This window comes from Eumetopias jubatus, unplaced genomic scaffold, assembly GCF_037043125.1.
Source record: "Eumetopias jubatus isolate StellerSeaLion01/CBP00866 unplaced genomic scaffold, mEumJub1_p1.0 scaffold_12, whole genome shotgun sequence".
Lineage (NCBI taxonomy): Eukaryota > Metazoa > Chordata > Mammalia > Carnivora > Otariidae > Eumetopias > Eumetopias jubatus.
The window spans coordinates 104,462,215-104,474,514 of record NW_028274818.1 but is presented as its reverse complement, the minus strand read 5'-3'; the positions used below and the strand labels follow the sequence as shown (position 1 = coordinate 104,474,514).

Sequence of the window (12,300 nt, the reverse complement as noted above, 5' to 3'; positions counted from 1 at the left end):
GAGCAGAGCCTGATGAGGGGCTCAATCTCACTAACCCAAAGGCATAACCCAAGCCACAATCAAGAATCAGACATCTAACTGACTGAGCCACCCAGGCATCCTGACAACTTTGTTGTTTCAGTAGAACAACATTGCCTTTAACCATGCATTGCATAAGATATTATTGTTACATTTTAATGCAAGTATCAAGCTCAAATATGTGCATTGTTCCTGGTAATTCACCTAAACCTATTACTGATCTGGTCAATGCCAGTAGATTGATTCAGTTCAATGATTTAATTTCCTACTTACCAATGTAACATTACAATGTGTTTATTAAATATTTTATGCAGATGGCATAAGTTACAGTGATACCTATGTAAATTACAGTGGTAATTAATTGAAGTACTTTTTTATTTTAATTATAACATAATTCAATTATTTTACTAGTTTAAAAAAATTAAATAGGGAAATGGCTGACTGGCTCAGTCAATGGAGCATGATCTTGGGGTTGTGAGTTTGAGCCCCATGTTGGGTGTAGGGATTACTGAAAAATAAAATCAATCAATGAAAATAGGGATAAATTTTGAAATTTAAAATGAAGGCACACTACTGATACAAAAACAAGTGGAGATAAAGACCTAGCCAGCATTGTACTTAAATATAGGGAACCAACTGATGTTTACCAGAGGGAGGGATGGGGGAAAGAGGTGATGGGGAGGGGCGCCTGGGTGGCTCAGTTGGTTAAACCGCTGCCTTCAGCTCAGGCCATGGTCCCAGGGTCCTGGGATCGAGCCCCACGTCGGGCTCCCTGCTCATGCAGGAAGCCTGCTTCTCCCTCTGCCGGCCGCTCCCCCTGCTCGTGCTCTCTCCCTCTCTCTCTCTCTCGCTCTCTCTGTGTGTCAAATAAATAAATAAAATCTTAAAAAAAAAAAAAAGGTGATGGGGATGAAGGAGTGCACTGGTCTGTGGGGATGGGCACCAAGTGTTGTATGGAGGTTTTGAATCACTATATTGCACACCTGCAACTAACATAACACTGAATGTTAATTAACTGGAATTTAAATAAAGCCAAAAAAAAAAAAAAGTAAAAAAACTAGCATTGTGACCAGAAAAGAAAAGGAGAAAAAGAGACCGGAAAAAGATATGTTTCAGTTTTACAATTATTGGCAGCTCGAATTCCCTGAGGTGAAGCAAAACTTAAAAACTGTTTGTTCTAATAAAGAAATTAAGGTAATAGAGTTGACTATATTAAGAGACACTTTCAGCAAATAGTGAATTTGATAAGAAATTTCCTCATGGGGAGCCTGGGCAGCACAGTTGGCTAAGCATCTGACTCTTGGTTTCAGCCCAGGTCATGATTTCAGGGTTGGGAGTTCAAACCCCACATTGGGTGTGGAGCCTACCTTAAAAAAAAAAAAAATTGTAAAATAGCCAGAGATAAATCTATGTTGAAATTTTAACTTTTTGGGGGTGACTGAGAGGTTAAGCATTTGCCTTCAGCTTAGGTTGTGATCCCAGGATCCTGGGATTGGGATTGACCCCTGTGTCCGGGTTCCTCACTCAGCAGGGAGCCTGCTTCTCCCTCTCCCTCTGCCTGCTTCCCCCTCCCCCGCTTGTGCTCTCTCTCTGTCAAATAAATAAATAAAATCTTTAAAAAAAATAAATTTGAACTTTTTGAAACACAAATCAATAATAATGATTTTAAACATTATATGTATATGCTTGATACATATAAATATATACAAAATTTTAACTCCAGGAGAGTTAACATATAGTTTTAGTTTCAGGTGTATAATATAGTGATTTGGCAGTTCTATACATTATTCAGTGCTCATTATGATAAGGATTTTACACATTTTTCTAACATTGAATCAGTATGTACACTAATCAGATCAATAGCTACTTACCACATAACTGAACTATGTTATTTTGCTCTGCTAAATATACTATATCTGACCCAGTGGTGAAAAATTGGGGTCCTCCTTGGTTAATTCTTCAGTGGTCCTCTGTCATCTGCCATTATCTGTTCTGTTATCCTTTATCTAGGGCCCAGACTAGTGAATTCAGTGGGAATATGATTGATACCCCCCATGCATTTCATAATTATTTGAATATGCAACTGATTTCTGCTGTTTCTCCAATGTAATATTGTTTTCCATTTACTATCTTGCCCTAGTGTGAGTTTGTGGGGAAGAGGGTCCATTTCGCCCTTGCAACACACATTTGACCCTTGAACAATGCAAGGCTTAGGAACACTGACCCCTGTGCAGTTGAAAATCCATGTACAACTTTTGACTCTCCAAAAACTTAACCACTAATAGAACTGCAAGAGATCACTTTTTATTGCAATACACAGTTTACTGAAGAGAGGAACTGCTCACTGGGAGATGATTAGCATCTGATGTTTTAAGCAGATGCCTCAGTACCAACAGGAAGTGGTTATGAAATCATGTACTACAGTTAATTTTATGCAGTTAGGATTTAATATTGCATCTTTACATTTGTTTACATTTCTCTCAACTGCAAATAGCACCATGTACAGTCTGTAAGTGTGCGCATAAGTTTTCATAAATTTTAACTTTTTTAAAGTAAGATTTGTGGGGACACCTGGCTGGCTCACGCGGTGGAGTGTGTGACTCTTGATCTCAGGGTTGTGAACTCAAGCCCCATGTTGGGTGCAGAGATTACTTAAAAATAAAATCTTTTAAAAAATAATAAAATAGGGCGCCTGGGTGGCTCAGTTGGTTAAGCGACTGCCTTCAGCTCAGGTCATGATCCTGGAGTCCCGGGATCAAGTCCTGCATCAGGCTCTCTGCTCAGCAAGGAGTCTGCTTCTCCCTCTGACCCTCCCCCTCTCATGTGCTCTCTCTCTGTCTCTCTCTCTCATTCTCTCAAATAAATGAAATCTTTAAAAAATAATAAAAAGATTCATGATTTTTATGGTAGTAATTGATAAAATAGATTGTATCTACATATGACATGCCTTTTACTTATTTTTTTCAATATTTCTAGGCTACATGGTTCATCTGTGACTTTTTTCAAATTGTTGCAAATCTCCCCAAAATTTTTCCAATATATTTTTTAAAAATCTTCATATAAGCCTAAAGAGCATCCTACTAAAGGATGAATGGGTCAACCAGGAAATTAAAGAAGAATTTTAAAAATTCATGGAAACAAATGAAAATGAAAACACAAATGTTCAAAACTTTTGGGTTGCAACAAAGGCAGTCCTAAGGAGGAAGTATATAGCAATACAAGCCTTTCTCAAGAAAAAAGAAAGGTCTTAAATACACAACCTAACCTTACGCCTAAAGGAGCTGGAGAAAGAAAAGCAAATAAAGCCTAAACCCAGCAGGAGAAGAGAATTGATAAAGATTAGAGCAGAGATCAATGAAATAGAAACTGAAAGAACAGTAGAACAGATCAACGAAACTAGGAACTGGTTCTTTGAAAGAATTAATAAGATTAATAAACCCCTGGCCAGACTTATCAAAAAGAAAAAAGGAAGGAGCCAAATAAATAAAATCATGAACGGAAGAGGAGAGATCACAAACAACTCCAAAGAAATACAAACAATTACAAGAACATATTATGAGCCAACTATATGCCAACAAATTAGACAATCTGGAAGAAATAGATGCATTCCTAGAAAAGTATAAATTACCAAAACTGAAACAGGAAGAAATAGAAAACCTGAACAGACCCATAACCAGTAAGGAAATTGAAGCAATAATAAAAAATTTCCCAACAAACAGAGTCCCAGGGGACTTCCCAGGGGAATTCCACCAAACATTTGAAGAAATTAATACCTATTCTTCTGAAGCTGTTTCAAAAAATAGAAATGGAAGGAAAACTTCCAAACTCTTTCTATGAGGCCAGCATTACCTCAATCCCAAAACCAGGCAAAGACCCCACCAAAAAGGAGAACTACAGACCAATATCCCTGATGAACATGGATGTAAAAATCCTCACCAAGATACTAGCCAATAGGATCCAACAGTACATTAAAAGGATTATTCACCATGACCAACAGGGATTTATTCCTGGGCTGCAAGGGTGGTTCAACATCCACAAGTCAATCAGTGTGATTCAATTAATTAATGTGAATCAATTAATAAAAGAAAGGACAAGAACCATATAATCTTCTCAACAGATACAGAAAAAGCATTTGACAAAGTACAGCATTCTTTCTTGATTAAAACTCTTCAGAGTATAGGGATAGAGGGAACATACCTCAATATCATAAAAGCCATATATGAAAAGCCCACAGCAAGTATCATTTTCAATGGGGAAAAACTGAAGGCTTTTCTCCTAAGGTCGGGAACACGGCAGGGATGTCCACTATCACCACTGCTGTTCAACATAGTACTAGAAATCCTAGCCTCAGCAAACAGACAACAAAAAGAAATAAAAGGCATCTGAATTGGCAAAGAAGAAGTCAAACTCTCACTCTTTGCAGATGACATAATACTCCATGTGGACAACCCAATAGACTCCACCCCCAAATTGCTAGAACTCATACAGGAATTCAGCAATGTGGCAGGATATAAAATCAATACAAAGAAATCAGTTGCATTTCTATGCACTAACAATGAGACAGAAGAGAGAGAAATTAAGGAGTCGATCCCATTTACAATTGCACCAAAACCTATGAAATACCTAGGAATAAACCTAATCAAAGAGGCAAAGGATCTGTACTCAGAAAACTATAGAACACTCATGAAAGAAATTAAGGAAGACACAAAGAAATGGAAAAACGTTCCATGCTCATGGATTGGAAGAACAAATATTGTTAAAATGTCTCTGCTACCTAGAGCAATCTGTACATACAATGCAGTCCCTATCAAAATACCATCATCTTTTTTTCACAAAGGTGGAACAAATAATCCTAAAATTTGTATGGAACCAGAAAAGACCCTGAATAGCCAAAGGAATGTTGGAAAAGAAAACCAAAGCTGATGGCATCACAATGCCAGACTTCAAGCTCTATTACAAAGCTGTAATCAACAAGACAGTATGGTACTGGCACAAAAACAGACACATAGATCAATAGAACAGAATAGAGAACCGAGAAATGGACCCTCAACTCTATGGTCAACTAATCTTCAACAAAGCAGAAAAGAATATCCAATGGGAAAAATGACAGTGTCTTCAACAAATGCTGTTGGAAAATTGGGCAGCCACATGCAGAAGAATAAAACTGGACTATTTCCTTACACCACACACAAAAATAGACTCCAAATGGATGGAAGACCTACGTGTGAGACAGGAATCCATCAAAATCCTAGAGGAGAACAGGCAGCAACCTCTGTGACCTTGGCCAGAGCAACTTCTCACTAGACACATCTCCAAAGGCAGGGGAAACAAAGGTAAACATGAACTATTGGGACTTCATCAAGGTGATCACAGAGGATCATAGGGAAAGAGAAGAACAAATAAAACAAGACGAAATCAGAGAAGGAGACAAACTATAAGAGACTCTTAATCATAGAGGCAAAGAAATGGAAAAACATTCCATTTCTGTGGGGGGATAGGGTAACTGGGTGATAGACATTAAGGAAGGCAGGTGATGTAATGAGCACTGGGTATTATGTAAGACTGATGAATCGCTGACCTCTACCTCTGAAACTAATAATACACTGTATGTTAATTAATTGAATTTAAATTTTAAAAAATAAAAAATATTGCAATTAAAAAAAGAAAAGAAAAAAATTTTCATATAAGTGGACCCGCGCAGTTCAAACCCAAACAACATAGGCTTGAAGGCTCACCTGTAATAGTATTACTCCATTGGTCAAGGAATCTATGTTGGATTTAGCCACATGCTAAGCTTATCCATTCTAATTATACATTCTGGAACATGGGAAATGACTACCAAATGGGTTTGTAGAGCAGTGACTATAAGATGTACTGGGGGAGAAAACTGGACCAGGGCTCCACTTATTGCCAAATTTCCATATGCATTATGATGGAGTGTCCTCAGGCTTGTCAGTGTCAAGTCAAATCATCTATCCAACTGTCCTTTCAGTATTCCCCTTCCCTGTTGTGTGGCTTCTTTGAGTAAATGGTTGTAGGTTACTATGGGGAAGAACTCAGGGAATCCCTACTACATACACCTGACATTGTATTGCAGACTCCTTCCATATGGAGATCCAACTGCATCTTCAATCGGTAGGCTCTCAGTCTGACTTACTTAAAACTAACAGTGCTCAGAACTCACTTGGCTCAGATAGCTGTTGAGAGCTTAATGATTGGCATTAAGGTGGCTTTTCTTGATCTCTTTTGATTGTATTTATTATACCATACCCAAAAGTTTGCTGTCCATCTACCTTTTTTTTTTTAAAGATTGTATTTATTTGACAGAGAGAGAGAGACAGTGAGAGAGGGAACACAAGCAGGGGGAGTGGGAGAGGGAGAAGCAGGCTTCCCGCTGAGCAGGGAGCCCGATGCGGGGCTCAATCCCAGGATCCTGGGATCATGACCCAAGCCAAAGGCAGACACCCAATGCCTGAGCCACCCAGGCGCCCCTGTCCATCTACCTTTTTAATAACAGCTTTATTGAGGTATGATTCACATGCCATAAAATCCACCCTTTAAGTCTACAGTTCAGTGGGTGGAGTATATTCAAACTATTGTGCATCACCACTATGTAATCTTAGAAAATTTCATCACACCAAAAAGAAACCCTGTACCCACTGATATAACTCCCTATCTCCTCTCCCTTACCCCCATCCAAAGGCAACCATTAACCTACTTTCCCTCTCTATAGATTTTCCCATTCTAGGCTTTACAACATGAATTATGTATGGAATTATATGTGGCCTTTTGTGATTAGCCCTTTTCACTTAGGATAATGTTTTCAAGGTTCAACCAGGGTGTAGTATGTATCGGGACTTCATTCCTTTTTCTTGCTAAATAATATTCTATTGCACGGATATACCATTTTTATTTATTCATTCATCAGTTAGTGGACATTTTGGTTGCGCCCCTTTCTGGATAATACCACTGTGAATATTTGTGTACAAGCTTTTGTGTGGGCATATGTCTTCATTTATAGAAAATCAATGTTTAACTTTCTGAAGAATTGCCAGATTGTTTTCCAAAGTGGTGGCAACATTTTATATTCCCAATGACAATGTAGATGGTTCCATTTTCTCCATATACTCGCCAGCACTTTTTTTCCCCAACTGTTGGGGTCTAATTGACATATGTACAACTTTAAGGTATACAATGTGATGACTTAATACACATACATATGCAGAATATTTACTGCAATAAGATTAGCTAACACATCCTTTACCTCACAATTAATTACCATTTTTGTTGTTGATTTATGGCAAGAACATTAAAGTTCTCCTTACAGCAACTTTCAAGTATACAATACAATATTGTTAACTATAGTCACCTACTCATCATATAACTGATAGTACCCTTTGACCAACATCTCCCCATGTCCCTCACCCCTCTGCCTCTGGCAGCCACCATTCTACTCTCTGTTTCTATGAGTTCAATGTTTTTAGATTCCACATATATGTGAAAGCATGCAATATTTGTCTTTTTCTGTCTGGCTCATTTCACTTAGCATAATGCTCTCAAAGTCCATCCATGTCATCACAAACAGCAGGATGTCCTTCCTTTTTATGGCTGAGTAATATTTCAGTGTGTGTTTGTGTGTGTGTGTGTGTGTGTGTGTGTGTGTGTGTGTCACATCTTCTTTATTCGTTCCACCATAGATGGACATTTAAGTTGTTTCCACGCTGTGGCTATTGTAAATAATGCTGCAGTGAACATGGGAGTTTAGATATCTCTTTGAAATCCTGATTTCATTTGCTTTGGATATATACCCGATGTGGAATTGCTAAATAATAATGTACTTCTGTTTTTCATTTTTTTGAGAAACCACCATACTCTTTTCCATAGTGGCTGTACCAATTTAAATTCCCAACAGTGCACCAGGGTTCTCTTTCTCTGCATCCAAACCAACATTTATTATCACTTGTCTTTTTCATAACAGCCATCCTAACAGGTGTGAGGTGATATTTCACTGTGGTTTTTATGAGCATTTCCCTGATGATTAGTAATGTTGAGCACCTTTTGGTATATTTGTTGGCCATTTGTATATCTTCTCTGGAAAAAAAAGTCTATTCAAGTCCTCTGCACGTTGTAAAGTTTATTTTTTTTTTTAGTAATCTCTACACCCAACATAGGCTTTAACTCATAACCCTGAGATCAAGAGTCGCACACTCTTCTGACTGAGCCAGCCAGGTGCCTCCCTCTGCACATTTTTAAATTGGATTGTTTGGGGGCTATTTTTGCTAGTAAGTTATATGAGTTGCTTATATATTTTGGATATTAACCCATTATTAGATAGAGTTTGCAAATATTTTCTCCCATTCCATAGGTTACATTTTCATTTTGCGGATTGTTTCTTTTGCTGTGCAGAACCCTTTTACTTTGATGTTCCCCACTTATTTTGCTTTTGTTGCTTGTGCTTTTGGTGTCACATCCAAAAAATCATTGCCGGCGCCTGGGTGGCTCAGTTGGTTAAGCGACTGCCTTCGGCTCAGGTCATGATCCCGGAGTCCCGGGATTGAGTCCCACATCGGGCTCCCTGCTCAGCGGGGAGTCTGCTTCTCCCTCTGACCCTCTTCCCTCTCGTGCTCTCTCTCTCTCAAATAAATAAATAAAATCTTTAAAAAAAAACAAAAACAAAAACAAAAAATCATTGCCAAGATAAAGGTCAAGGAGATTTTTCCCTATATTTTCTCCTGGGAGTTCTATAGTTTCAGGTCTTATGTTTAGGTCCTTAATTCATTTTCAGTTAATTTTTAAGGGCAGTGTAGTAAGATAGAGGTCCAGTTTCATTCTTTTGCAAGTGCATATTCAGTTTTTCCAACACCATTTATTAAAGAGACTATCCTTTCCTCATTGAGTATGCTTGGTTTTTCTTGTCAGATATTAGTTGGTGGTATATGCATGGTTTTATTTCTGGACTCTTGATTCTGTTCCATTGATCAATGTGTCTGTTTTTAATGCCAGTTCTATATTCTTTTGATTACTATAAACATTATAATATGGCTTGAAATCAGGAAGTGTGAGGCCTCAAGCTCTGTTCTTTCTCAAGATTGCTTTGGCTGTTTGGGGGTCTTCTGTGGTTCCATACAAATCGTAGCTTTGCTTTTTCTATTTCTATGAAAAATGCTGTTAGAATTTTGATAGGGATTACATTGAATCTATAGATGGTTTTGGGTAGCATGGACATTTTAACAATATTAACTCTCCCAATCCATGAACATGGGGTATATTTCCAGTTATTCATGTTTTCAGTTTCATTTATCGAAGTCTCACAGTTTTTTATATATAGATCTTTCAGTTCCTTGGTTAAATTTATTCATAATTATCTTATTGTTTTTCATGCTGTTATAAATGGAATTGTTTATTTCTTTTTCATCTAGTTCATTGTTAGTATATAGAAACACAACTAATTTTTGTATGTTGATTTTGTATCCTGCAACTTTACTGAACTTGTTGATTAGTTCTCACAGGTTTTTTGTGAAGTCTTTAGGCTTTTCTATACACAGGATCATGTCATCAGCAAATAGAAACAGTTTTACTTCTACCTTTCCATTTGGATGCCTTTTATTTCTTTTTCTTGCCTAATTTCTCTGACTAGGATTTCCACTACTGTGCTGAATAGGAGTGGTGATATGGGCATCTTTTTCTTGTTTCCAGTCTTAGAGGGAAAGCATTCAACCCTATCACTGTTGAGTATGATGTTAGCCAAGAGTTTATCATGTATGGCCTTTATTATGTTGAGATGTGTTACTTCTATACCCAATTTGTTGAGAGTTTTTGTCATGCAAGGACCTTGAATTTTGTCTAATGTTTTTTCTGTATCTATTAAGATGATCATATGATTTTTTTAAAGATTTTATTTATTTATTTGAGAGAGAGAGAATGAGAGATAGAGAGCACGAGAGGGAAGAGGGTCAGAGGGTGAAGCAGACTCCCTGCTCAGCAGGGAGCCCGATGTGGGACTCGATCCCGGGACTCCAGGATCATGGCCTGAGCCAAAGGCAGTCGCTTAACCAACTGAGCCACCCAGGCTCCCAAGATGATCATATGATTTTTGTCTTCCATTCTATTAATGCAATTGTATCGCATTTATTAGTTTGTATATGTTGCACCAACCTTGCATCCCAGGGATAAATCCCATTTGGTCATGGTGTATAATCCTTTTAATTTGCTGTTGAATTTGGTTTGCTAGTATTTTGTTGAGAATTTTTGCGTTTATATTCATTAGGGATGTTGGTCTATAGTTTCTTTTCTTGTAATATCCTTATCTGGTTTTGGTATCAAGCTAATGCTAACCTTGTCAAATGAGTTTGGAAGTATTTCCTCCTTTTCTATTTTTTGGAAGAGGTTGAGAAGGACTGGCATTAATTTTTTTCATTTTTGGTAGAATTCACCCGTGAAGCCATCTGGTCCTAGACTTTATTACTGGGGGTTTTTTGGTCACTAATTCAATCTCCTTACTTACCATTGGTCTGTTCAGATTTTCTATTCATGATTCAGATTTGGTAGGTTTTATGTTTCTAGGAATTTATGCATTTCTCCTAGGTTGTCCAGCTTGTTGATGTACAATTGTTCATAATAGTCTCTTATGCTCCTTTGTATTTTTGTGGTATCAGTTATAATATCTCCTCTTTCATTCATAATTTTATTTGAGTCCTCTCTTTTTTTCTTTGTAAGCCTAGCTAAAGGTTGTTAATTTGGTTTAGCTTTTCAGAAAAAAACAACAACAACAAAAAAAACGGCTCTTAGTTTCATTGATCTTTTCTATTGTGTTTCTGGTCTCTATTTCATTTACTTCTGCTCTGGAAGAGGCAGGATGGGAACTAAGGGTGGCTCTAGGGTCTGACTTTTCCCCCCTCTGCCAAACCGCTTCTCAAGGAGGAGCCATTGAGTTCGGTGCCTTTAGCACATCTTTGCTCACGGCATGTGATCATCTCCTTGGAAACCAAGAGCTATGACCCCACATTCAGGGCTATGCAGATGGTCCAGCCAGAGTGACCAAAGTCCTTGTCTAAATGTCTGAAGTGGGGGTGGAAAGTGGGGAGGTGCACAGAGCCCGGGGAATAGGGACACTTTTCAAAGTTGGATGAATGTCTCCAGATTCCTCAATGGCTCCATTTATAGATGTCCTCAGTGCCCGGGTCAGTGTGGGTATCAGGGGAGGAGGCTAGGTTACGTGCCGGGGGTTGGAGAGAGGGGGCTTTTGCCTAGTTATTTCTAAGCTTCTGACAAGACCCTAAAGCACCCAGACAAGCTTCTCTTTCACAATAAGTTTCTGAGGATTGGTGCCAGGAAAGAAGCCCCTGCGGGTAGAGAGAGCGCTCATCCCACTCCTTTGTTCTGGCAAACAGTGCCCTCTTTGTCTCTCCTCTTCCCACCAAATGAGACAAGCATCCTCCCACAGCTGTATGTTGATGGAATGTGTCACGACCTGGAGCAGCAGTGTGCAGGGATCACCCAAGGGTAAGGAGTAGAAAGACGTGTGGAGGCCTGGCATCTCTGTATCCACTATGATGGGAGGAGAAACCTTTCTTCTCTCCCTCCCTCCTTTTCCACAGCTGGATGTATCTATCTGGTTTTGAGGAGAGTGAGAGATCACTAGGGACAAGGGTTGAGGAGGGGTCAGCAGATGGAAAGCATCAGAACAGAAGGAAAACATCTGCCCAGAGAATTGAATACAGCAGGACCGCACCTGGGATACTGCCTGACCTGGAGAAAAGAGAGCTAAGCCAGTCCGGCGCCTGTCATCACATGAAAATCTGGAGGAAACAAAAATATAAACTAATAATTTCCTAAGATTAAAAATCTATAACATTTACAAATAGTCAACAAATGCATTTCTCACCAGTATGGCAAGAATTCAACTTAGCAGCAAGTATACTCAAAGAACTCGTGACATAGAGGCAGCATCCTGGTTTTTATTCTATGCTGATCCCATCTGGCTCATTAGCAGCATTTCTAGAAAATTCTCCTTCCTGCACTTTGTACCATATAGAGGCAAGCTCTTGCCCATGCAAGCATGCAGTGCTGGGAGCCTGACAGGAAGGAAAGCCTGGAGACCAGAGCCCATGAGCAGCTGTTGATCGCAAAGACGAAGTTTTTCCTTCTTGACCTGCTGCTGCCCCACAGTGGGACTCACAGTTGACCCATACCTCAGTGTCCTCTCCACTTTGACAGGTCCTTTACACTGTGACTTTCTTTACACAAGATATTCCAGATCTAGTGAAGTCTTCCCCAGGTTTT

At 38.8% G+C, this 12,300-nt stretch overlaps 1 protein-coding gene across 1 annotated transcript in view; it reads left to right on the top strand.

The window, feature by feature from the left end:
• Positions 1-12,300, top strand: part of AZGP1 (alpha-2-glycoprotein 1, zinc-binding) — a 43,592-nt gene that overhangs the window by 15,518 nt on the left and 15,774 nt on the right. The window lies entirely within an intron of this gene.